We start from the raw sequence: 26,927 nt of genomic DNA, 5'->3' as shown, positions 1-26,927 counted from the left end.
AGATTTCTCAAGAGGCAGGTCAGGTGGTCTGGTATTTCCATCTCTCTCAGAGTTTTCCACAGTTTATTGTGATCCACAGAGTCAAAGGCTTTGGCATAGTCAATAAAGCGGAAATAGATGTTTTTCTGGAACTCTCTTGCTTTTTCCATGATCCAGCCAATGTTGGCAATTTGATCTCTGGTTCCTCTGCCTTTTCTCAAGCCAGCTTGAACATCAGGAATTTCACAGTTCATGTATTGCTGAAGCCTGGCTTGGAGAATTTTGAGCATTGCTTTACTAGCATGTGAGATGAGTGCAATTGTATGGTAGTTTGAGCATTCTTTGGCATTGTCTTTCTCTGGGATTGGAATAAAAATTGACCTTTTCCAGTCCTGTGGCCACTGCTGACTTTTCCAAATTTGCTGGCTTATTGAGTGCAGAACTTCCACGGCATCATCTTTCAGGATTTGAAACAGCTCCACTGGAATGCCATCACCTCCACTAGCGTTGTTCGTAGTGATGCTTTCTAAGGCCCACTTGACTTCACATTCCAGGATGTCTGGCTCTAGATGACTGATCACACCATCATGATTATCCAGGTCATGAAGATTTTTTTGAATAGTTCCGTTGTGTAATCTTGCCACCTCTTCTTAATATCCTCTGCTTCTGTTAGGTCCATACCATTTCTGTCCTTTATTGAGTCCATCTTTGCATGAAATGTTCCCTTGGTATCTCTAATTTTGTTGAAGAGATCTCTAGTCTTTCCCATTCTGTTCTTTTCCTCTATTTTTTTGCATTGATCTCTGAAGAAGGCTTTCTTATCTCTTCTCGCTATTCTCTGGAACTCTGTGTTCAGATGCCTATATCTTTCCTTTTCTCCTTTGATTTTGCTTCACTTCTTTTCACAGCTATTTGTAAGGCCTCCCCAGGCAGCCATTTTGCTTTTTTTTGCGTTTCTTTTACATGGGGATGGTCTTGATCCCTATCTCCTGCACAATGTCACGAACCTCATTCCGTAGTTCATCAGGCACTCTACCTATCAGATCTGGGCCCTTAAATCTATTTCTCACTTCCACTGTATAATCATTAGGGATTTGATTTAAGTCATACCTGAAAGGTCTAGTGGTTTTCCCTACTTTCTTCAATTTAAGTCTGAATTTGGTAATAAGGAGTTCATGATCTGAGCCACAGTCAGCTCCTGGTCTTGTTTTGGTTGACTGTATAGAGCTTCTCCATCTTTGGCTGCAAAGAATATAATCAATCTGATTTTGATGTTGACCATCTTGTGATGTCCATGTGTAGAGTCTTCTCTTGTGTTGTTGGAAGAGGTTGTTTGCTATGACCAGTGCATTTTCTTGGCCATTTAAGCCTTTAGGCCATTAATAATAGGTCTGAAAAAAAACAGAAAGGTCTCAATAAAATCTTTACCGTCATCAGTGTCCTTGGTGAGTGGACTTTGAAGCTTCTCAGAATACAGAGAATTGAACTGTAATCTCTTCCTTGAAGCTTGGTTGGAAAATCAAATTGATCTGTATGGACATATAAGAAGATGGAGAACCTTGCCTACTTGGAGAAAAAAAAAAAACTGCTAAGAACATCATGAAAATGGATACTAAGGGCCATGCTTGATATTCGTGCTTTCATGTCATCTTCCTAGCCACTTCATGAGATATGCATTGTTGTCTTCATTGGAGAGGAGATTGCTAGGAGGATAAGTTGTCAAATGGCAAGTGAAGACTTCAGGGACAGCCTAGGGACATACAACTGGCTTTAGTTAGTGGGTCTAATGGCAGATATCAGGGGCATCTATGATGTCAGTCTGAATCAAACATTTAGGGAAGAGTAGTACTTCAATTGTATGGTTTCAGTATTGGATGAAATGTCATATGTATCCACAAGATATTTTATGTCATCCAGAAAACTTGCAAGGAAGTAGTGTGTTCTGTGTTTTGGGTTAAAGGCTTCAAAGTCAAAGTTGATCAAGACAAAAGTAGCCTTTATCTTAAGATAGCTAGCAGCCTAGTTCTCACAAACTCATGGCCCCAGGAGGCCCAGGGCTGCACTGGACCCTCGCAGCACAGCACTGGGAGCAACCATTCCTACACTTTGACCATGCCTGAAAGCAGGCCATTTGGCCATGTTTTCAAGAGAAGTCAGAAGTTTGGATATTTATGTACAATATACTTATTTTAATATTAGCAAATAATGTTTTTTTCCAAAACCAACATTGGGAATGAAATCTCCACAGCAATGTGCTGGAATCAGCCTTCAGTCTCTGCAGGTTTTTATTTCTCGCCTAGAGTTGGGAGTGCAATGGGGACAGAGAGGAATTTAATTCATGTTGGTTGATTTACAAAGAGACTGAATGCATACTGAATATGTGTGTTTCCTTTCTATTTATAAAGGAATATCACCAGGGACATACAAACTTACGAATTTAACTGCTGAAGATAAATGGATATATATATCTGATATAATTTCCTCATAGGGTCTATACTGTGAAAAATTTTGTCTGTCAAACCGAACATACAAAAAATTAAGTTTGAAATGTCTTCCCAATCAAAGAAGACAAAACAACTGTGGCAGCCAAGTAAAGACAATCAGATTTAATGACTCATCCAGGACTCCCAGGGCCTATTCCTGCATGAGATCTATCAATGACTGTCCCCTGAATACAACAGGAGCCTCTCCTAGTTACCAGATGTGTGTAGATGGGGCACTGTGTCTTAATACTCATTTTGCACATTGTTTAAATTCAGTTTTGGTGGTTAAATCCCAACCTGGGGAATATGACATCACTGACAAATGACACACATATATGCCCTTTGAACTATGGTGTTGGAGAAGACTCTTGAGAATCCCTTGGACTGAAAGTAGATCCAACCAGTCCATCCTAAAAATAATCAGTCCTGAATATTCACTGGAAAAACTGATGCTGAAGTGGAAGCTCCATTTATTTGCCCACCTGATGTGCAGAATTGACTCACTGGGAAAGACCCTGATATTAGGAAAGACTGAAAGCAGAAAGAGAAGGGGAAGACAGGATGAGATGGTTGGATGGCATCATCAAGTCGATGGACATGAGCTTGAGTAAGCTTCAGGAGTGGTGATGTATAGGGAAGCCTGGCATGCTGCAGTCCATGGTGTTGGAAAGAGTCTAACATGACTGAAGGACTGAACTGAACTGAACGAATTGAGGACAAAGACTGATAAACCTAATTGCATCAAGTTGGTGACTAGCTGCCCATAACAACACATAACTTAAGTGGCTTTAAAATTCACAATTATGACTACATTCAGAGTGGAATATCTTCTAAGGGAAAACAAAAATATTGCCCATCCAAAAACAAACAAACAAACAAAAAAAGAAAATCAGAAGAAATACAGGAAAGAAATCTGAAACTATATTCAACAATTTTTTGTTCCTCATATTGCTTCTGTTATTGTGACAGAATCATATATATGTTAACAGGTAAAAGCAAGACAAGAATTAAACCTAATGTACTGAAGTAAGCCTTTCAGTGGCTAGAAAAAGAGCTTCACTCATAACATAAAGAACTTTAATTAAAACCCCGCCGTCTTAAATCTTGAACTGAAAGCATGTTTGTACCAACTAATTATATTCCTTTTTATTTTATTTTTTAAGGAAAATGTGTTCTTCCTACTCTGACCAATGTAACACCTACAAGCAATGACAACTTGATACCAGTGACTGTTCTGAGGTCTAACATGTAGCTTCTAAATACATTTCCCATCAGACAATGCATGGATTCCTAAAGAGATGGCTGATTTTAGGACTGGCTAAAGAAATGCACAAAATAATCTTGGGAATCGTGAAGGACCACAAAGATAAGGGACTTCAAAGACCAGTAGGTACTGGACAGAAATTTTCAGAATCCAAATGAAAAGGCCAAACATCTACAGTTTGTTGGGCAGAATGATGTTTCTGCTTCTCAACACACTGTTTATGTTTCTCATAGCATTCCTGCCAAGAAGTAAACACCTTCTGATTTCATGGCTGCAGTCACCATCCACAGTGGTTTTAGAGGCTAAGATGAAGAAATCTGTCACTGCTTCCACCTTTTCTCTTTCTATTTGCCATGAAAGTAGGGGCTGGATCCCATGATCTTAGTTTTTCAATATTTAATTTAAAGCTGGCCAAATGTGTCCAAATGTTAACAGGCAACATCTAATTTTTCACTGTGATAGATTGCTAGGGCACAAACTCACCATTCTGAGCACTGAGAAAGAAAATAATCATCAATATTTAAGCTATTTTTGTTTATATTAAGCTTAGGGTATGTAACTACAAACAGTTCCAGGAAAACAAGATAGATGGTCCCTTCTGGGGATGATGAGAGAGTGTTGGCAAGCAGCTATAATACAGATGAAGCCTCACTCACTGGCCTGCAGATCAGCTCCTTCTGTGGAGGTCTGGTTCCTGCGAGACCAAAGACTGGTACTTGTCCTGACCCACTATGCAGGTATTGTGGATTCCTGCTCTAAACCTAATAGTGGGACATTCTGCAAGACAAACCACCCTGCTTCTTCCTAGTTTCTGAACAAGTGAATGGCATTAAAATTGTGAGAGGAACAGTTATTTTGTCTTAAAGGAGAACAACCAAGTGCAACATATGACTACATTCTCTCAGTAAACTGTGAAAAGACATCTGCTTTTTGTGAATCAGGGAAATGTGCACATGGACTGGATAGTAAATGTTCATTTTATTGGGAAAAAAAGAACATTTTTTAACTTCCCATTATTTTACCCCAAATACTTATTATGTACATTTTGTGAATTGTTCATCTTGTCCCTAAAATACTTCAGGAAAAAAATGAATAAGAAGTAAAAGAGAGAATGAAATGAGTGTCTGTCTTGATTTAAAACAGATCTGCATAGCTGCTATGGATTGAACTGTGTCCACCCTTGAATCCCAATGTGATGGTATTGGGAAGTAGGGGCTTTGGGAGGTACCCAGGTTGACATGGGGTTCTGATGGTGGTCCCTCATGATGGGATTATCCTCTCCCTCTTTTTCTCTCTTATTCTGCCTCTTCCAAGTTCCCTTCAACCAACACATGTGAGAAGATAGCAAGAAGAAAAAGACTGACGCAAGTCAAGAATGTCTTCACTGGGAACTCAATTGGCCATCACCTTGATGTTGCAAAGTCTCTAGTATATAACAACCTGTGGGACTAAGAGGTTAGTTTTGTAGTTATTGATGCCAAATGATAAAATATAGGGTTTGTGACGCTCTTCTTTATTATATTTGTTATGTTTGAAACTGTTTTGTAGTAAGAAGTTTATAGAAAGTCCATTTTGAAATTTCTGTCTTAGAGTTACCCTGAGGAGCCCAAGATAGCAGATTCTGGCAGGTCCCCAATGAATGAGTGGTTGGAGGACAACATGCTCCTACTCCAACTCATCTCTTGTCATCTGAAAACCATCCCCCACACCTGACAACCTTACTGCCCCCACCATCTGCATCTCCATTCCTCTGATAAGCTGAATCATCCAGCTGGAGATGTTAATGATTCAAGACAGGGTCTTGAAGCAGAAGGAATGCGGACATTTTTAGAAAGAATGAACTGGGCAGACCCTTCCTTGGTCTTCCCTTCTTTAGTGCCATCTGCAGGTGAGGGATTGGGTCTGGGTAGAGAGGAAGCCACAAGTGGGACTGCATGGATATTTGCAAAAGAAGGGAGGAGGAATTCAGAACCCAGGAACCAGGAGGTGGGCAGTTTGCACAGGACCCAGGAGGGAAGGAAGAAGTGTTGGGAAAATAATAGTGCCTACCTGAGGGCCAGACCTACCTGAGTCTTCCAGTTACACTTGGAGGTCACGCCCTTCCTGCTGGAATTTCTCCTTCAGAAGTGGAAAGGAGAGAGCTATACTCACTCCTACTGATTCATAGGAAGAGGGACAGCCTCCCCCAGAGCCATTTGATTCCACTGTAACTGTGGGTACCATCCCAAGCCAGAGAGCAACTGGCAGGTCATCCAAAAGATGACCTACTTTAACTAGTATTTAAACTACTACAAAATTTGTCTAAGAATTCTGGCATATCTAGTTCCCCAAGTTTTTTAGCAGAGATGATTCATCAGCCTAATTTGGGTTTCTCCTGAGGAATCTACAAAATTCCCCATGGGTAACTTCTGACTTTTAAGTACTTGATCTCATCCCACAGAACCCAAATGATGGTAAGTTCTAGAGGGCAAGGACTCTAAGGTCCTCGGTGTCACAGCAGCTGTGTGCCAAGTGGTCTACCACTCCCAATTCTGATCCCAGGACCCTTGAACATCACCAGACAGTTACAGCCCCCTGCCCACCAGAGGCAGCCTCAGCATCCTCAGCAACACGCACCTCTGAGCCACTTGTCCACTGATTGGCACTGAGCTTCATTCTGGAACAAATGTTCTGGAACACGTCCAGTCTCCCTCATCCAAGAGATGGGAAAATGACCCTGGGTTGTATGACTCACTCTAAAGCTGTAGGTAAGTTAGTGAGGACTTGGGACCCAGGAACTCTGGTTCCCAGGTTAAGAGACTTCCAGGAATGGAAAGAGGAGAGAAAACTGCATTGCATCCACTGCTGGGCAGCTCTCTCAAATATCTGCAGGCACCAGAGTGGAAGTTCCTTTCTCATTGTCCCTCAAGTCTGCTTCTGATTTTATTAGTAGACCTGCCTTCTTGTAGCAGCAGGAAAGCAATACTGCAGGCTGTTTCTTCTGGGTTCCAGGCACAGCAGGGGAGCTCCAACTGTAGTGACCCCAGGAGGCAGTCTTGCAGGTGGTGATAGACTCACTCCCAGCTCAGAATCCCCAGAGCTCCCTCTCCTCATTCAGACAACACGGGCCTTTGGGTGACTGGTTAACACCAACCTGCATTCACAGTGAGAAACTCTTCTTAGCCTTCTGGCAACTTAGATAAGTGTCTTATGTTTCCTCAGGAAAGCCCTGGCTGAGGGAGGCAGAGGTCCGAGGATAGCCTGGATACAGGGGCATGTGTTCCCTCTTTGATGCTCCAAATAGGCCTTGGAGATTCAAAGGTCTTGAGAGGATTACAATCACCCTTATGTTTTTTAGGGACTTTGGTTTATGAATCTGGTTGGAGAAAAAGGACAGAGACTCAGGAAAAGGCTGGATGTTTCTGGGTCCCAGCTGATTGATCATGAGTTGAGTTCCAGCCACCAGGCTTCACAGTCAGGTGCTGATGTAATTCACAAGCCACTTTAGAGAAGCAAAAGAGGAAAGAGTTTTGGGGCAGAGAGCAGTGTGGTCAAAGGGCCATGGGAATCACACGGGGTAAAATGAAACAAGAGTCATTACTTGTTTATTTGCTTTATCAGTTCCTTGGTGTTTCTACTTCTGAGAACAAGTACATGGAGAGAGTCAGAGGCATTGGTGGTGCCCCAGGCTCCTGGTGATAACCAGTTTGTGTACACTTCCCTGAGTCTAGAGCATATTCAGCCTCGTGATAGCCCCAGGTTATCCCTTTTGGGAACGCTGACATGCCTATTGGTGCTAACTCACAGCTGAAGCATGGGATGAAGTCATGGTGGTTGACCTGTAGGCCAAGTTCCAAACATGGAAGGAAGATTGGCAGTGGAAGGGTAACCATTTATTAAACTTGGTTACCTTGGACCTTAGCAGGGGCTACATCCCACATCTAGAATATTTTCTCCCAGCTTTTTGCATGGCTGAGTCCTTCTCAACATTTAGCATCATTTCAAATGAATCTCTCTCAGGCTTGCTTTCCCTGGCCACTGCACTCTCACAGGAACTGACCCTGATCCAAAAAGTGCCTAGACCCTTCCATCCGTCAAAACAATAATTATAGTTAACAATGTGGAAAGGTAGGAGAGCAATAAATTGAGAGTTTGAGATTAATATATGTATACTACTTTATTTAGTAGATAACCAACAAAGACCTACTGTACAGCACAGGAATTCTGCTCAATCGTCTGTAATATCCTGTAGGGGAAAATAATCTAGTAAAGAATGGGTACTTATCTATGTATAAGGGAAATAATTTCTCATACAACTAATATTAATACAATCCTGTAAATCAACTATACTCCTATATAGACTAAAAGCTGATTTTTTAAAAAATGCTTACATGTGGAGACCCATGGAGTTCCTTCAGTTCAGTTCAGTTCAGTAGCTCAGTCATGTCCGACTCTTACCGAACCCATGAATCACACCATGCCAGGCCTCCCTGTCCATCACCAACTCCCGGAGTTCACTCAGACTTGTGTTCATCGAGTCAGTGATGCCAGTTAGCCCTCATCCTCTGTTGTCCCCTTCTTCTCCTGCCCCCAATCCCTCCCAGAATCACAGTCTTTTCCAACGAGTCAACTCTTCGCATGAGGTGACTCGCAGGGTTTCAGATGTGATGCTGGATATGGCAGAATGGGTGCAGAAATCTACACAATTTGGAAGGTTACATTTTCCTGAGCTTTGGTGTCTTTTGCTTCTAGTGTCACCTTTGATTTTTCTTTGGAGTCTCCAAGGGCTTGGAGACACCAGGTGGGTGTTAGCTGAAGGATGAGATGGAGACGCTAGTGGGAGAGTGAAATCCCAGTTCCCTAGCCTTGGGTTGGGGCACGTTTGAGGCGCAACCTATATCCCAAGTTCCCTGTGAAAACAGGCTGTAGCTTCCCTCTCCATGACTTGCACCCAGACTTGTTTCATCCTTTTTCACGTCCTGCTTCCCCTGAGACTACACTGGTTTCTCTGGGAGAAATTTTTTAAAAACGTTTGGCTGCACTAGGTCATCACTGTTGCTCAAGACTTCTCTATTTGTAGCAGGAGGGGCTACTCTGTGATTTCAGTGCACTAGCTTTTCAATTCTGAGCTCCTGATGTAGATCACAGCCTCGGGGACACTCAGGCTCAGTAGTTGTGGCCCACCGGCTTATTTGCCCTTGGCCATTTGCAATCTTCCCAATCTAGGTTTCAAACACATATCTTAAGGACTGGATCAAAAGGGAAAACACTCTGGAAGGAATTTGAAATAAATCACTTTTACATGAACCTTGGCACCATGGCCTATTTATGAGGAGATTGATAGAGGATTGTCCCTGCTTCAAGCAATCTCCTGAGATCACGACTGATTGAGGTTCCCCTCCCATTGGGTTCCTACAGGATCTTGAAGCTGTCCTGCCATTTGGCTTTGTTCTTGCTTCAGTTTCTGAATCCCACACTAGAGCACAGCTTCCAGAGGGCAGGGCTGTCACTTGACTCACCTGTAAGTATACGTCAGTAGATATTGTCTCATTCAGACCCTAATACCAAGACAAGGCTAACACAAAAATCCGTTATCCTGAGTGTTAGGTTACAGGTTCAATGACTGTAATCAAACCCCAAATAATGTTATCTTAAATACAATACCAATTCAGTTATCTTTCATATAATATTAGTGCAGGTCTCTCCACATAGATGAGGGCCCAGTTCCTTCTTGTCATATCTTCCACCTGTGCTACTTACTTCTGGCCTCACATGGCTGCTCCAGCTCCTGTCATTACATCTGCATTCCAGCTAGTGGAATAGAAATAATACTTCAATTTGGTAGTGACATATCACCTCTATTCAAATTTCACTGACCAAAGTATTTTCCATGATAATGGCAAACCTGGGGATTGTGGGCACACAGAAGGGCAGGGGAATGTGATTCCACTTCAGAACATGGGTAATGAGTAACAAGGGCCACCACCCATCATTCATATCCCTGTATTCATTCTTCTTTGGTTCTCCCCACACAACTCTCGGTCTGTTTTGACTTGCAGATGTGGATATGGATGAGGTTATAAGAGAGGACATGGCCCAGGCTGTAAAATATGGAGAAAACAAGAAAGGAAAGAAGATAAGAAAGTATAAAAATGCAAAATCTAAAGGAAAACATGTTTATAATCATAATTTTGCATTTATATAACTTAGGTATAATGGTTGATGAATCAATTTATAAAATAAAAAAAAAATAAAGAACTATAAAACATGAATGTATTCCCTAAACCCAACAAAATAATAAGGCTATATTATATTAAACACATAGTAGTATCAGGATTAAGTTTGGATGCACATTGCAAAAATTAAAAATAACTATAACTTTATCAAGATAAACTTGATTTTTCTCTCCTACTGAAAAAAAGCTGGAAGTGGCCCAAGCCAGAGCTTTGGTGATATCCATCTCCAAGGTTACATGATTGTCCAATACAACTGCAGGAGTTCCAGCCATCACAACTAAAATCCAGACAACAGTTAGGAAGTAGGTGGGGAAAGGAAGAGTCCCATCTCTCAGCTAAATCAGCTCCTTGAAAGCAATCTTCCAAGAAATCCCTCTTACAGGTCTGCTTGCATATCAGTCACCAATCATGACTAAGAGCATGGGTGGGCAGGAAATGCAGTCCTGTAGCTACTGGGCTCATGGCTATATAACAAACTATTTTCAGTTTTGAAAGAGAGCAGAGAATAGATCATTTTGTAGGTAGCCTGCAGTGCCTGCCTTAAAGAACAAACCTTTTCTGAATGGATTAGGCTGAACAGCTGGCCACAGTGTGCAAGGCAGGAGGAAGGAGCAGCAATGAGAAACAACTAGGTGGACTTGAACTGTGTTTCAGACAAAAGAGGCAGACTGGTCAGTAGTGATCTTCTAAGGACTGAAGTGAGGATTATACACACCACATGAACCAGTTTGATTTAAAAACTGATTTTCCAACTCAGGTCCCAAATCTCTCTCAATTCTTCAGCTTCTAAATACCTTCTCTTTGTTACCTCACATTCTAACCTACCTGTCTCACCTTCCTTATTTCTGTTCACATCACTTCTCCATCTAGTCCACCAGCATTGCAAGACCAGTACTGAGGAGTTAGGAATACTTTCTAGAAGTGGGTACAAATGCAATGACTATTTCTACATTAATATTTGTTTGTCCCTGTCAAGGTCTGTTGAAGGGCTGAGATGGCTAGAATTATCGAGATCTCACATTTGAGTCCTGGTAAAAAAAACATTTCTTGTTACATTGATTGTTGTTGGTGATGCAGTTCTTTGGAAGGAATGATGCTAAAGCTGAAGTTCCAGTACTTTGGTCACCTCATGCAAAGAGTTGACTCATTGGAAAAGACTCTGATGCTGGGAGGGATTGAGGGCAGGAGGAGAAGGGGACAACAGAGGATGAGATGGCTGGATGGCATCACTGACTCGATGGATATGAGTCTGAGTGACCTCCGGGAGTTGGTGATGGACAGGGAGGCCTGGCATGCTGTGATTCATGGGGTTAGCCAGACATGACTGAGCGACTGAACTGAACCGAACTGAAAAAAACACTTCTTGTTACATTGGTTGTTGGCGGTGATGCAGTCTCATAGTTGTTGTGTGTCTGAGAAAGTATTTTATCTTGTTTTTGATATATATTTTTCTTGGGTATTGAATTCTGATTCAATCATGTTTCAGCATTTTAAGATGTGCTGCCAGTGTCCTCTGGCTAACATTGTTTCATAGGCCTAATCTGCTGTCTTTCCCATTTTTTGTTCTACTGTGTCTGTTTTTCTTCCTTCTGTTACTTTTTTTTTTTTATGGTTGATTGTTTCTAACAATGAATTATCATGCACCTTTGAATAGTTGTCCTATTTCTTGTACTTGCATTAATTGAACTTCTGTGATAATGGGTTTAAATCTTTCATCATGTCTGGAAGATTCTCAGCCAGTAATTATGAAGTTCTTTTCTCTGTTGTCCTTTCACTTCCTGTGGGATTCCATTTACATATATTTCAGTATTCTTAATTTTTTTTCAAATATCTGTGATGCACAATTAATTTTTTCCTGCAGTCTTTTCATTCCTATTTTCCATGTCTCTATTTAACATACTCAATATTCTTCAGCTTCATGACTATTAAGATTATTATTCTAGGAAGCATTTTAATGCCCTTCCCTGCTAATTATGTGATGTATATTTTAACTGTGTTTTTACTAATTGATTTTTCCCTCATTATGGGTATTTTCTTGCTTCTTTACACATTGGAATTTTTTTTCTTTTTAAATTTATGTAATTATCTTAATTAGAGGATAATTACTTTACAATATTTTGATTGACATAGGGCAAATATTTTCACAATTCATATGGAAATTTTAAGTTGGATATTGGATATAGCAATTTTTTACCCTTTGGATGCTTGGATATTCTTAATTTATATAAATTATTCATGGCACTGTTTGCAGACACTGTTCATTTCTTGGAAACAATTGTATTTTTTGAAAGCTTGCTGTTCAGTTTTTTTAGCTGATATAAGACCAGCCTTTAGACCAGGTTTACTATTCCCCACTAGTAAGGTAATATTGTCTTCAGGGCCATAGTGATGTCATGGGAATTATGAGTAATTTCCATGCTCATGGGTGCCCCAAGAGTTGGCACAATTTGAGACTCAAGGATTGTTCCCTATAATCTTGACCAGTACTATCAACTCTCTTCTGAAAACTGGAACGGCATCACCTGTATACTTACACAGTTCTCTGTGTGTAGCTCTCTCCTGTGAACTCTAACTATCTAGAGTCTCAAGTCTGTCTTCTTGGGAGACTGTTTGTCTCTGCCTAGATAGCACTTCCATGTATGTATTGGAAACTATTTCTAGAGTTGGGGCAATTGTTGAACTCACCTTGCTTGCTCCACGCCTCAGGAATCCATTCTCTGCTGCCTGACATTTAATGTAAAAAACTTCTCTTTCATTTATCTCTTCTATTTTCAAGTTGTTTGAGACAGGAGAATAAACGTGTCCTTTGCTCCTCTATGTCTAGCAAAATGGAGGTCCCCCTGCAATCAGAACTCACTGAATGCCTTGTGAATGCTAGGCAGTGACTTCTGTGCATGGGTGCAGACTAACTAGGGATATGGGTTGGGGCTTTGGGGAGCCCTGTCTTGATGGAGAAACATGATAATTACAAATAGCATTTGCTATGGGGCATGTTCCGTTAAGTTCATTCACTCAGTCATGTCTGACTCTGCAACCCCATGGACTGCAGAACACCAGGCTTCTCTGTCCTTCACCAACTCTTAGATCTTGCTCAAACTCATGTCATCGAGTCGGTGATGCCATCCAACCATCTCACGCTCTGTCATGCTCTTCTCCTTTTGCCTTCAATCTTTCCCAGTAATAGCCTTTTTCTAATGAGTAAGTTCTTCACATCAGTTGGCCAAATTATTGGAGTTTCAGCTTCAGCATCAATTCTTTCAATGAATATTCAGGATTGATTTCCTTGACTTGTAGGATCTCCTTGTAGTCCAAGGGACTCTCAAGAGTCTTATCCAACACCACAGTTCAAAATCTTCAATTCTTCATTACTCACCATTCTTTTAGCTCCAACTGTCACATCCATACATCACAGCTGGAAAAATCATAGCTTTGATTATACTGAACTTTTTCAGCAAAGTAATGTCTCTGCTTTTAAAAATGCTGCTAGGCTTGTCATAGCTTTCTTCAAACAAGCAAGCATATTTTAATTTCATGTAGTCATCATCTGCAGTGATTTTGGAACGTCCCAAAATAAAGTCTCTCACTGTTTCCATTGTTTCCCCATCTATTTGCCATGAAGTGATCGGATGAAATACCATGATCTTCATTTTCTGAATGTGGAGTTTAAGCCAGATGTTTCACTCTCCTCTTTCACTTTCATCAAGAGGCTCTTTAGTTTCTCTTCATGTTCTGCCATGAGGGTGATGTCATCTGCATGTTTGAGGTTATTGATATTTTTCCCAGCAACCGTGATTCCAGCTTGTGCTTCATCCAGTTGGGCATTTTGTATGATGTACTCAGCATAGAATTTAAATAAGCAGGGTGACAATACAGCCTTTAATTACTCCTTTCATGATTTGGAACCAATCTGCTCTTCCATGTTCAGTTCTAACTGTTGCTTCTTGACTTGCATAAAGATTTCTCAGAAGGCAGGTAAGATGTTCTGGTATTCCAATCTCAGTATGTTTTCCACAGTTTGTTGTGATCCACACTGTCAAAGGCTTTTGCATGGTCAATAAAGCAGAAGTAGGTATATTTCTGGAATTCTCCTGCTTTTTCTATGATCCAACAGTGCCGGAGTTCAACTCCAGCAACCAGGGATTCAACCTGTGTTATGCTCCGAGCCCGTATCTCTGATCCAACCGCGAGAGTGAACAAGTCCACCACAGTAAGGCAAAAGCAAGAAGGGAAGTTTATTTCTAGCGCGCTAGGGCTCAAGCCTCATCTGACACAGCGGAATCAGTCGAGAGCCCCGAACAAAGGAGTGTGGCGGCTTATATACAGGCAGTTCTTTGTCTCAGTTACAGGAGTAGCTGGTGTTACATGATTGGCCAGGCAGGATGAGTGCATATCCTGTCTCCTTCTGGTAAACATGACTCAGGTCCTAGAGCCTGTCATTTGGTCCCTAACAACCTGAAGAGATGAGTGGTGTTGGTGATGAGGCAGCCTCTCATTTTTCTTTTGGACTGCCTGTTTATTTCAAGTTTAAGATTCTCTTTATACTTTTACAAAAAACATTAGGCCAGAGGTTTGACATTTTCATTTCCCCCTCTCCCAGATTTATTATCTCCATAAATCATTGTTGCTCTTCAAACAGATTTCCTGCTTCAGTGATTCTCTTGGAATCAGCCTTATCATCTCATATCTACCTCTTCTAATGTGTCTTTGGCTCAGATGGTAAAGCGTCTGTCTACAATGTGGGAGACCCGGGTTCAATCCCTGTGTCAGGAAAATCCCCTGAAGAAGGAAATGCCATCCACTCCAGTACTCTTGCCTGGAAAATCCCATGGACAGAGGAGCCTGGTAGCAGTCCGTGAGGTCGCAAAGTCGGACACGACTGAGCGACTTCATTTTCACTTTCACTTTCTAATGTGTCCTATACTTAACTTGTGATTGCATTGTAACTCATGCTACATTCCTCAGTTTACTACTTATCTCCCTAAATCCTGTTTGCCCCTAACACCCTGAGCTCACTATCTCTTAAAAACGCTTCTAGCTATAGTGTCTCTAAAAATTCCTAACTTCTATAAGCTATAGTAAACTATGATAACTTTACAACATTCCTTAAATCTTTAACTTCTAACTATTCTAATTATTTCTAAACCATAAATTCTGTAAACTCCTTTGCCATAAACATTCTCCTCACAAATAGTCTTCAGATAGCAATCCCTCCCATGGCCTCAAGCTATGGCCTATCTGCTCATCCTGGAACACTCTTGTAAAAGTCCTTGAACAAATGTCAATGATTAACTTTATGAATTATTTTCTGAGCAATGCTGCAGAAGGCTTGTGCCTTCTCATACTCCTCTCAAGAACAATAAGCACCTTAATATTTCTTTTAAGTCAACTCAGCCCAGGAGAGGAAAAGACAAGTCAGAATTACAAGGCCTAACTTCTTCATCCCTTGGATCTGTGCCTGCAGAGTGAGGAGAGGGGGCTGGAGAACGTGCCCCCATTTTGTCAGTAATACCTAACGTGGCCCCCGATACACCAGATAATGGCAATTTTATCTCTGGTTCCTCTGCCTTTTCTTTTTTTTTTTTTTTTCCTCTGCCTTTTCTAAATCCACCTGGAACATATGGAATTTCACAATTCATGTACTGTTGAAGATTTGCTTGCAGAAATTACTTTGGTAGCATGTGAGATGAGTACAATGTGTGGTAGTTGAACATTCTTTGAAATTGCCTTTGTTTGGAATTTCAATGAAAACGACCTTTCCAGTCCTGTGGCCACTGCTGAGTTTTCCAAATTTCCTGATGTATTAAGTGCAATACTTTAACAGCACCATCTTTTAGGATTTGAAATAACTCAACTGCAATTCCATCACCTACACTAGCTTTACTCGTAGTGATGCTTCTTAAGGCCCTCTTGAATTCACATTTCAGGATGTCTAAGGGCTAGGTGAGTGATCACACCATCGTGGTTATCTGGATCATTAATATTATTTTTGTTTAGTTTTTCTATATATTCTTTCAACTTCTTCTAAATATATTCTGCTTCTCTTAGGTCCATGCCTTTTCTGTCTTTTATTTGGCCCACCTTTGCATGTAATGATCCTTCCCTACCTCTAATTTTTTTGAGCAGATCTCTGGTCTTTCCCATTCTATTGTTTTCCTCTATATCTTTGCACTGATTTCTTAGGAAGGCTTTTTTTTTTTTTTTTTCAAATCTCTTCTTGCTATCTTTGTAACTCGGCATTCAGATTGATATGTGTTTCCTTTCTGTTTTGCCTTTTGCTTCTCTTCTTTCTAAGTTATTTCTAAGGCATCCTCAGAAAACCATTTTGCCATTTGCATGTATTTTCTTGGGGATGGTCTTCATGAAATATGTACAGTTCAAAAAACGAAGATCACTGCAACCAGTTCCATTATTTCATGGCAACTACATGAAGAAACAATGAAAGCACTGACAGACTTTATTTTCCTGGGCTTCAAAAATCACTGCATATAGTGACTGCAGCTGTGAAAAAAAAAGGTCACTTGGTCCTTGGAAGTAAAGCTATGAAAAACTTTGACAGCATACAAAAGAGAAGAGAAATTACTTTACCAGCAAAGGTCTGTAGAGTCAAAGCTATGGTTTTTCCAGAAGTCATGAGTGGATGTGAGAGTTGGACCATAAAGAAAGCTGAGCACCAAAGAATTGATGCTTTTGAACTGTGGTATTGGGAAACTCTTGAGAATCCCTTAGACTGCAAGGAATTCCAACCTGTCCACCCTAAAGGAAATCAGTCCTGAATATTAATAGGAAGGACCAATGCTGAAGCTGAACCTCCATTTCTATGGCCAATTGATGGGTAGAACTAACTCATTATAAAAGACCACAATGCTGGAAAAGATTAAAGACAGGAGGCAAAGGGGAAAACAGAAAACATAATTGTTGGGAGGCATCATCAATTTGATGAACATGAGTTTGAGCAAGCTCTGGAAGTTGGTGATAGGGAAAACTGGCATGTTGCATCCCATGATGTAGCAAAGATTTGGACATGACTGAGAGATTGAACCGAACTGATGTACAGAGGACAATCAGGGAGCAGGCAGAAGTCTTTAAGGAAGGAGGATGGAACAATTCATTGACAGCTGACAATTTTGGGTCAGCAGACAACTTCAAGCTGGAGAAGCTGTAGGGAAGCAATTCTATGCCAGCTGGAGAGAAAAGTAAGAGAAAGGCAGGATGGCAGTGCTGGGATTTCCCAGAGGACTAGATCTGTTTTCTGTTAAACTTTATCAATGGTCAATATTGCTAGGTGATTAGAAATATGAAGGTTGTTTTGGAAGAGGTAGCGCAGTATTCAACAGAAGGACTGATGATAAAGATGAAGCTCCAACACTTAGGCCAATGATGTGAAGACCCAACTCGTTGGAAGTGACCCTGATGCTGGGAAAGAACGTGGGCAGATGGAGAAGGAAAAAAAGGATGAGATTGTGAGATGGCATCACCTACTCAAGGGACAAGAGTTTGAGGAAACTACACGAAATAATGAAAGACAGGGAAGCCTGTTTTGTTGCTGAATAGGTAATCACAAAGAGTCAGATATGACTTAGCAACTGAATGATACCAATATGAACACAGGGTCCAGTGAAGGCTCTGGTCCTGGTTGGAGTGGAGAAAGATTTAGGTGGAAGGGGAGGCTTCCCATTCTCTGGGGCAGGTCCTTGAATCCAAGGCAAGGAGCACAAGATTTTGAATGTGTTACCAAGTATTGTTTTCTGAAAAACAAAATTTCTTTTCTGCAGGAGAGAGACCTTTGACTGAGTCTGTTCTCTAGATTTTACTGAGGGATGTCAAAGGGATCTGGAGTGGGCTGAGTGCAAAAAACAGGTGACCAGCTGCAGCAGGGCGAGGCTTGTGGTAAACATTCTGCACTAGGTGGAAAATGCATCCAGAAAAAGTGTCCCTTCTGGAGTGTACGTGCCAATGTATCACATTGTTTCAGCAGATCACTTCAGTGTTGTTTGTGGCAAGCAAGAAATGGATGGGTGGTATGCTTTTGTCAATTCCCGTGGGTAGTTAGATGACTAAATGTCTGGTAAGGTCATTGCATGGTTAGAATCATGCTTGGGAAAGTAATCTAGATCAAGTTCACACATATTGATCATTAAACAGCAAGCAAAGGAATGTTTCTAAGGCAACCATAGGTAATGTAAACATGAGGGGCCAAAGGCGGACAGCTTCACTTAACAAGCTGAGATTGGACTACACAGGTTGCCATAGCTGTTGCTATGACAAGTAGCCATACAGTTATTTCTTGCTATGCTGGAGATATGAGAAACAGAAGAGACCAACAGCCTCACAACTCTCCTTGCAATGTGATTTCAGGCTAGAAGTAGTTGACAAGGAAAGGCTGACTGGCAAGGCTGGGAAGGGAGCAATCTGAGCCAGTAGTCATTAGATCTTGTTGAGGCCCAGAAAACAGAAGCATCAGATCAGTCAGAGTTCTGGGTCAAGTTCAGAGACAGATGTCACTTGGCGTGAATCAATATTTAGCCTTGAGGATGGCACCTGTAACCTCTAAACAGAAGATTTCCTTCTCCCCAGGTGGCAAAATAATTCATATTTGTTCCAGACTCATGAACCCAGAAGGCCCTCTCAGGACCACTTGTTCTTAGCAGGCACGCATGCATCTAGAGGTGGAATTATCATCATGGTGCCCATTGTCCAGATGAGAAAACTGAGGTTAAGAGACTTGAACAATGTCACACAGCTAAGCATGTGAAAAGCCAAGCACAAACACAGGGTAACAGTCCTCAAATTGTGTTTTTGCTCCACACCCACTGGGAGTGGTGAGTGGTGATATGGCCCCAATGCTTAGGCAGAAGCAAGCAGCATACGGGCTTAAATTGAAAGAACTAAGGAAAACCAGTAGAACATTCAGCTATGACCTAAATCAAATCCCTTATGATTTTATAGTGGAAATGAAAAATAGATTCAAGGGATTAGGTCTGGAAGCCTGAAGAACTATGGATGGAGGTTTGTAACAATGTACAGGAGGTGGTCATCAAAACCATCCCCAAGAGAAACAAATGTGAGAAGGCAAAGTGGTTGCCTGAGGAGGCCTTTAAAACAGCTGAGAAAATAAAAGAAGTGGAAGGCAAAGGAGAAAGGGAAAGATATACCCAATGGAATGCAGACTTCCAGAGAATAACAAGGAGAGAGAAGAAAGTCTTCATAAGTGAACAGTGCAAGAATTAGAGGAAAACAATATAATTGTAAAGAGTATAGATCTCTTCAGGAAAATTGGAGCTACCAGAGGAAAATCTCATGCAAGTTGGACACAATAAAGAACAGAAAAATCAAAGACCTAACAGAAACAGATGAGATTAAAAAGAGGTGGCAAGAATGCACAGAAGAACTGCACAAAAACCGTCATAATGACCAGGATAGGGATGATGCTTGGGTCACTCATGTAAAGCCAGATATACTGGAGTATGAAGTCAAGTGGGCCTTAGGAAACAACACTACAAACAATGATAGGAGAGGTGATGAAATTCCAGCTGAGCTATTTAAAAATCCTAAAGAATAAGGCTATAAAAGTGCTGCATTCAATATGTCAGCAAAATGTGGAAAACGCAGCTGTGGCCGCAGTGCTGGAAAAGGTCAGTTTTCATTCCAATGCAAAAGAAAGGCAATTCCAAAGAATGTTCAACCTATCATGCAATTGTGCAAGTCTCACTTGCTAGCAAGGTAATACTCAAAATCCTTCAAGCTAATCGTAAACACTACATGAACTGAGAACTTCCAGATGTACAAACTGGTTTGAGCAACCAGATATCAAATTGCTAACATCCATTGGATCATAGAGAAACCAAGGGAATTCCAGAAAACTGTTCTATCTGCTTCACTGACTACGCTAAAATCTTTCACTTTGTGGACCACAACAAACTGGAAAATTCTTAAGGAAATGGGAGTACCAGATCACCTTACCTGTCTCCTGAAAAGTCTGTATATAGATCAAAAATCGACAGTTACAATCAGACACAGAGCAACTGAAAGATTTAAAACTGGGAAGGAAGCATGAAAAGCTGTACATTCTCACTCTAGTTATTTAGCTTCTATACAGGTTACATCATTCAATATGTTGGACTGCATAAACCCCAAGCTGGAATAAAGATTGCTGGGAGAAATATCAACATCCACAGATATGAACATGACACTGCCCTAATGGCAGAAAGCAAAGAACTAAAGAGCCTCTTGGTGAGGAGAGGAGAGGCAAAAACTGGCTTAAAACTCAACATTCAAAAAACTATTCACAAAAATAAACTCAACATTCATGGCATCCAGTCCCACCACATCATGGCATATAGACTAGGGAAAAGTGGAAACAGTGGCAGATTTTATTTTCTTGGGCTCCAAAACCACTACGGACCTTGACTGCAGCCACAATATTAAAAGAAACTTGCCCCTTGGAAGGAAGAAAGGCTATGAAAAACTTGCACAGTGTATTAAAAAGCAGAGACTCACTTTGCTACAGAAGTCTGTAGTGTCAAAGTTATGATTTTTCCAGTAATCATGTACAGATGTGCAAAATGGACCATAAGAAAGGGTGAATGCCAAAGAATTGAGCTTTTGAACTGTGGTGCTTGAGAAGATTCTTGAGAGTCCCTTATACAACAAGGAGATCAAACCATTCAATCTGAAAGGAAATCAACATGTGACCCCTGCTGACTCAGCTGAGGCATCTATTGAGGGCCTCCAGGTGGAAAGAACGGATGCTTCCACTGCAAAAGTGCCTAACCATGGCAGCTCCAAGCACATAGTTTGTAGCTCCACCCCTGGAGGAAGCTCAGAAAGGCTGAAGTCAATGTGTACACTGGGTCCCCCGATACATGCGTTGCATTCTCTCCAGCAGCACTGGAGGCAAGGAAGGGGCATTGTGTGACCTGGAGGAGGGGGATGGCTCAGGGACCCACTGGGGCCACCACTTACCAAGTGGGACAAGTAAAGGACAGCGCAGGTATATGTGGCAGAGAGCTGGTGACTGGGCTGTGGGAATAACTGGGAACCAGCTCTTAATGAAGAACCTTACCCAAAATCCCCTGGAGGAGAAGCCCAGTGATAAGATCATCTGAGATGAGACAAAGAGAGTCTATTTGACTATCCCTTATAATTCCTCTGTATGAGGAGGTGGTGGAGTTGGTGGGTCATCACAAAATCTTCCCTGGCCTAGACCATTGCCAGTCGCTATCCTTGGGGCTGCCTCTCCCAGCTTTAGTCATGTAGTTCTGGAGGAAATTGACAACCATGTGTGCTGCTGGGTCAGGGCAAAAGACCATGTAAAGCCAGTCATATGACCACATGTCCGTGCCAGGATGGCTGATCTGGGGCTGTACACGTGATTTGAGGTGGGTCATTCAGCGAACACCCTTGAACTCTGATGTCTGCAATCTTCTTTCCTTAGTAGGTGATGCCTTTGGGATTTAAAACCCTAGGGCAGGTAGCTTGAACTCTCACTAGGTGTAGAAGCCTTAAGGAAAAAAGTTGCCAGGTGGAGACCATCAAAGTAGACTGAAGGGAAAGAGCTTAGGTGAGAGAGAATTGATGACTTCTAACTTCTTGGGTCCAGTCGCTGAGATCTTTTTATTTGCTATGATTTTTGTATCCTGGATTCCCAGAATCATTTCAATGAGTCTCCCTTTTTCTTGAAGCCAGTTGGAGTAGGGCTCCTCTCAATTTTGATTCAGACTTGGTTCTAGATCTTTCACTCCCAGACACAAACAGAGGCAACCATTTGTTTCAGCACCATTAAGAGTCAAACACTTTCTTCTTTACTGAGAATAGTGTGTACAGACCACCAAATACAGTTCACCAGCATCCTGATCAGGAGTGCCCAAAGTGTGAGTGAGTGTGTATTAAGAACGGCCTTACTGATTCCTGAACCACTCCAAGCATTTACACTACCCATGCCAGGCCAATCCTGTCATTTCCTCAATCAAAGACCAAGAAATACACCCTCAGGAAGATGTCGCCCAGGAACCAGATCTCTGCAGATGAACTTCCTTTGTTCTCTTTAAAGGTGGTATAGCAGCAGCCTCTAGAATCCTGGGGGAGTCAGAGACACACACCAGTCAGCATGAGCCCTTACCAGTGACTCCCCCCAATATCCAGAGTCAGAACAGTTCTTTGTTTTATTTCCCTCTTTTGGTAAGTATCAAGGGGTTTTCTCACTAGCAGGGGTTGTGAGAGTTCATCCAGAACCAAAGAGGGCCAAGACACGAGGTTGCTATGAGGAAGGGTGTAGTGAGTGGAGGACTGGGAGTTGGAGAAACAGAGGAATGAAGAACAACAAAGTCCTATTGTAGAGCGTAAGGAACTATATTCAATATTCAGTCATAAACCACATGACAAAGAATAAGAAACAATATATATTTTTATATGTATAACTGAGTCACATTTTTGTGCAGCAGAACGTAATGCAACACTGAAGATTAGCCACACTTCAATATAATTTTTTTAGAAAAGAACAAGTGTGTCTATAGTTCCCCTCACTCCCTGTTTCTTTTCTTTTGACTCCTTCTCCTTGTTTTCTCTGCAGACAATGCTGATTCTCCTCCTGCCTTTCCACAATCCATACTTTATTTAAAAACTGTTTTGTGTTTTTTGTTGTTGTTGTTATTGTTGTTGTTGTTTTTTGGAGTAGAGCTGATTAACAGTATTTTGAGTTTCAGGTGGACACTAAAGGGACTCAGCCATATGTATCCAGGTATCCCGGTCCCAAGGTCACGCCTTTCATCCATGCTGTCATATAACTGAGCAGAATTCCCTGTGCTACAAAGTAACTCATTGTTGGTTATCCATCTTAAATAGAGCAGTACCCACAACACGTTCTTGAAGACTTAACTCAGGAACTCTGAGAAGCCTCCTTCAGCCCACACTCACCCTCTTTGTCCACTCCAGGCTTGTTTGGGTAATATACTCTGGTTCCCTATTCCCACTGGTCAGTCCGTAGCCCTCATCACCACTCGTGAGTCCCCAGTGCCCCAGTGCAGACCACCTTGAGATGCCATTTGCATGGAATCCAGTGCAGTTCTGACTAGAACCAAGCAACCCTCCATAAGGCTAAATGAGTTTGTGGTTTTAGAATTCCTGAAATTCCCTCTCTTCCTCAAAGCCTTCTTTGAGCCCGTCAGTCTGCTCCAAACTCTCAAAGGGTGCTGATATGAAGCCTCCACCCTGTGCCAGGGCTGAAGAGTCACTGTGCACCCTTTATTCACCTTAGTATCCAACCTCCCCACAGAGGAGTTGGGTACCTCAACTCACAAAAGAGATGAAATGAAACGAAAATGAAAATGACATCTTTTTTTGGTGTTAGTTCTAGCAGGACTTGTAGATTTTCATAGAACTGTTCAACTTCAGCTTCTTTAGCATTACTGATCAGAGCATAGATTTGAATTACTGTGATATTGGATGATTTGCCTTGGAAATGAACAGAGATCATACAGTCATTTTTGAGACTGCATTCAAGTACTGCATTTTGGACTCTTTTGTTAACTATGATGTCTACTCCATTTCTTCTAAGGAATTCTTGCACACAGTTGTAGTTATAATGGTCATTTGACTTAAATTCACCCATTCCATTCCATCTTAGCTCTCTGATTCTTAGAATGTCTATGTTCACTCTTGTCATCTCCCGTTTGACCACCTCTAATTTGCCTTGATTCATGGACCTAACAATCCAGTTTCCTATGCAATATTGCTCTCTACAGCATCGAATCTTGGTTCTATCATGAGTCCCACCCACAACTGGGTGTTGTCTTTGCTTTGGCTCCACCTTTTCTTCTTTCTGGAGTTATTTCTCCACTGATCTCCAGTAGAATATTGGGCACCTACCGACCTGGGGAGTTCATCTTTTAGTGTCCTATCCTTTTGCCTTATCATACTGTTCATGGGGTTCTCAAGGCAAGAATAATGAAGTGGTTTGCCATTCCCTTCTCCAGTGGACCGCATTCTGTCAGACCTCTCCACCATGACCCGTCCATCTTGGGTGACCCCACATGGCATGGCTTAGTTTCACTGAGTTAAACAAGGTTGTGATCCTTATGGCAGACTGACTAGTTGTCTGTGATTCTGGTTTCAGTCTGTCTGCCCTCTGATGCCCTGTCTCAGTGCCTACCATCTTACTTGCGTTTCTTTTACCTTGGACATGAGGTATCTCTTCATGGCTGCTCCAGCAAAGCACAGCCACTGCTCCTTACCTTGGAAGTAGGGTAGCTCCTCTCGGCTGCCGGCCCTGGTTTGGACGTGGGGAAGTTCCTCTTCACCACGAGTCTGCACTGCCGTTGCTGCCACCATGCCTTTGCACCATCATCGCAGCTGAGGTGGGCAATAATTCAACAACTTATTGTTCTTCATATTGTTTTTGTTATTGTGAGAGAATCGTATGTATGTTAACAGGTACAAGCAAGACAATAATTAAAACTAATGTTCTGAAGTAAGCCTTTCAGTGCCTAGAAAAAGAGGTTCCCACATAATATATAGAAGTTTAATTCAAACCCCGCTGTCTTAAATCTTGAACTGAAAGCATAAGTTTGTACCAACTAATTATATTCCTTTTTATTTTAATTTTTAATGAAAATGTGTGCTTCCTCCTCCGACCACTGTAAAGCCTAGAAGCAGTGACAACTTGATAACAGTGACTATTCTGAGGTTTAACATGTAGCTTCTAAATACATTTTCTACCAGACGATCTTAAAGAGATGGCTGATTTCAGGACTGGCTAAAGAAATGCACAAAATAGTCTTGTGAATCGTGAAGGACAAAAAAGCTGAGGGACTTCAAAAACTAATAGGGACTGGAGAGAAAGTTTAGGAATCCAAATGAAAAGGCCAAACACCTACCAGTTTTTTGGGCAGAATGATGTTTCTGCTTCACAACACACTGTTTATGTTTCTCATAGCTTTCCTGCCAAGAAGCAAATGTCTTCTGATTTCCTGGCTACAGGCAGCATCCACAGTGGTTTTAGAGGCTAAGATGAAGAAATATGTCACTGATTCCACCTTTTCTCCTATTTGCCATGAAGGATGGGGCTGGATCCCATGATCTTAGTTTTTTAATATTTAATTTTAAGCTGGCCAAATGTGTCCAAACTTTAATAGGCAACATCTAATTTGTCACTGTGATAGACTGCTAGGGCAGCATCTCTCCATTCTGAGCACTGAGAAAGGAAAATAATCATGAATGTTTATGCTATTTTTGTTTCTATTAAGCATGGGTTATGTAACTACAAACAGTTCCAGGAAAACAAGCTAGAATCTCCCTTCTGTGGGTGATGAGAGAATGATGGAGAGCAGCTCTAATACAGACGAAGCTTCACTCACTGGCCTGCAGGTAAGCTCCTGCTGTGGAGGTCTGGTTCCTAATAGACCAACGACTGGTATTGGTCCTGACCCACGGTGCTGGTATTGTGGACTCCTGCTGTAAACCCAATAGTGGGACATTCTGTAAGACAAACGACCCTGCTTTCTCTGCATTTTTGAACAAATAAATGACATTAAAATTGGGAGAGAAACACTTATTTAGTCCTAAAGGAGAACATCCAAGTGCAACATAGGACTACATTCTTTCAATAAACTGTGAAAAAAACATCTGCTTTTGAGAATCAGGGAAATTTGCACATCATTCTACCACAAATACTCATTATGTACTTTTGGTGAAATGTTTATCTTGTCCCTAAAATACTTCAGGAAAAATAAATAAGGAGTAAAATAGAAAATGAAATAACTGTCTGTCTTGATTTAAAAACAGATAGCTGCTATGCTATGCATAGTTGCTATGGATTTAATTGTGTCCACCCTTGACTCCCAATTTGATGGTATTAAGAATTTGATGGTACCTCCTTTGGGAGGTACTCAGGTTGACATGGGTTTTGGTGGTGTTCCCTCATGATGGGATTAGCCTCTCCCTCTTTTTCTCTCTTATTCTCCCTCTTCTTCTCTCTTATTCTCCCTCTTCTTCCTTCCCTTCAACCACCACATATGAGAAGATAGCTAGAAGAGAAAGACTGATGCGAGTCAAGAATGTCTTCACCGGTAACTCAATTGGCCATTACCTTGATGTTGCAAAGTCTCCAGTCTATGACAACTTGTGGGATTAAGAGGTTAGTTTTGTAGTTATTGATGCTGAATGATGAAATATAGGGTTCATGACACTCTTCTTTCTTATATTTATTATGTTTGAAATTGTTTTGCAATAAGAAGTTTATATAAAGTCCATTTTGAAGTTTCTGTCTTAGTGATAACCCTGAGGATCTCAAGATAACAGATTCAGGCAGGTCCCCCAAAAATGAGTGGTTGCAGGACCACATGCTCCTTACTCCAACTCATCACTTGTCGTCTGAAAACTGTCCCCCACACCTGAAACCCTTACAGCCCCCTCCCCCATCTGCATCTCCATTCCTCTGCTAAGCTGAGTCATCTAGCTGAAGATGTTGATGCTTCAGGACAGGGTCTGGAAGCAGAAGGAATATAGGCAGTTTCAGAAAGAATGAACTGGGAAGACCTGTCTTGGTTTTCCCATCTTAGTGCCATCTGCAAGTGAGGGATTGGGCCTGGGTAGGGAGGGAGCCACAAGTGGGAGTGCCTAGATATCTACAAGTGAAGGGAGGAGGAATTCAGAACCCCGTAACGAGGAGATGGGCAGCTTACACAGGACTCAGGAGGGAAGGAAGAAACACTGGGAAAAGAATAATGCCTACCTAAGTTAGCACTTAGCCCAAGGGCCTTCTCTGCATCTATTGAGATAATCATATGGTTTTTATTTTTCAATTTGTTAATGTGGTGGATTACATTGTTTGATTTGCGGATATTGAAGAATCCTTGCATCCCTGGGATAAAGCCCACTTGGTCATGGTGTATGATCTTTTTAATGTGTTGTTGGATTCTGATTGCTAGAATTTTGTTGAGGATTTTTGCATCTATGTTCATCAGTGATATTGGCCTGTAGTTTTCTTTTTTT

At 41.4% G+C, this 26,927-nt stretch overlaps 1 pseudogene; it reads right to left on the bottom strand.

Annotated features, from left to right (window-relative positions):
• LOC138083436 (pregnancy-associated glycoprotein 1-like) overlaps positions 1-24,266 on the bottom strand; it is a 34,968-nt pseudogene extending 10,702 nt beyond the window's left edge.
• Positions 24,267-26,927: the final 2,661 nt, after the last annotated feature.

The sequence above is a fragment of the Capricornis sumatraensis genome, chromosome 8 (genome assembly GCF_032405125.1).
Source record: "Capricornis sumatraensis isolate serow.1 chromosome 8, serow.2, whole genome shotgun sequence".
NCBI classification, from domain to species: Eukaryota; Metazoa; Chordata; class Mammalia; order Artiodactyla; family Bovidae; genus Capricornis; species Capricornis sumatraensis.
The sequence above is the reverse complement of the archived record's forward strand: the minus strand, read 5'-3'. Positions and strand labels throughout refer to the sequence as shown.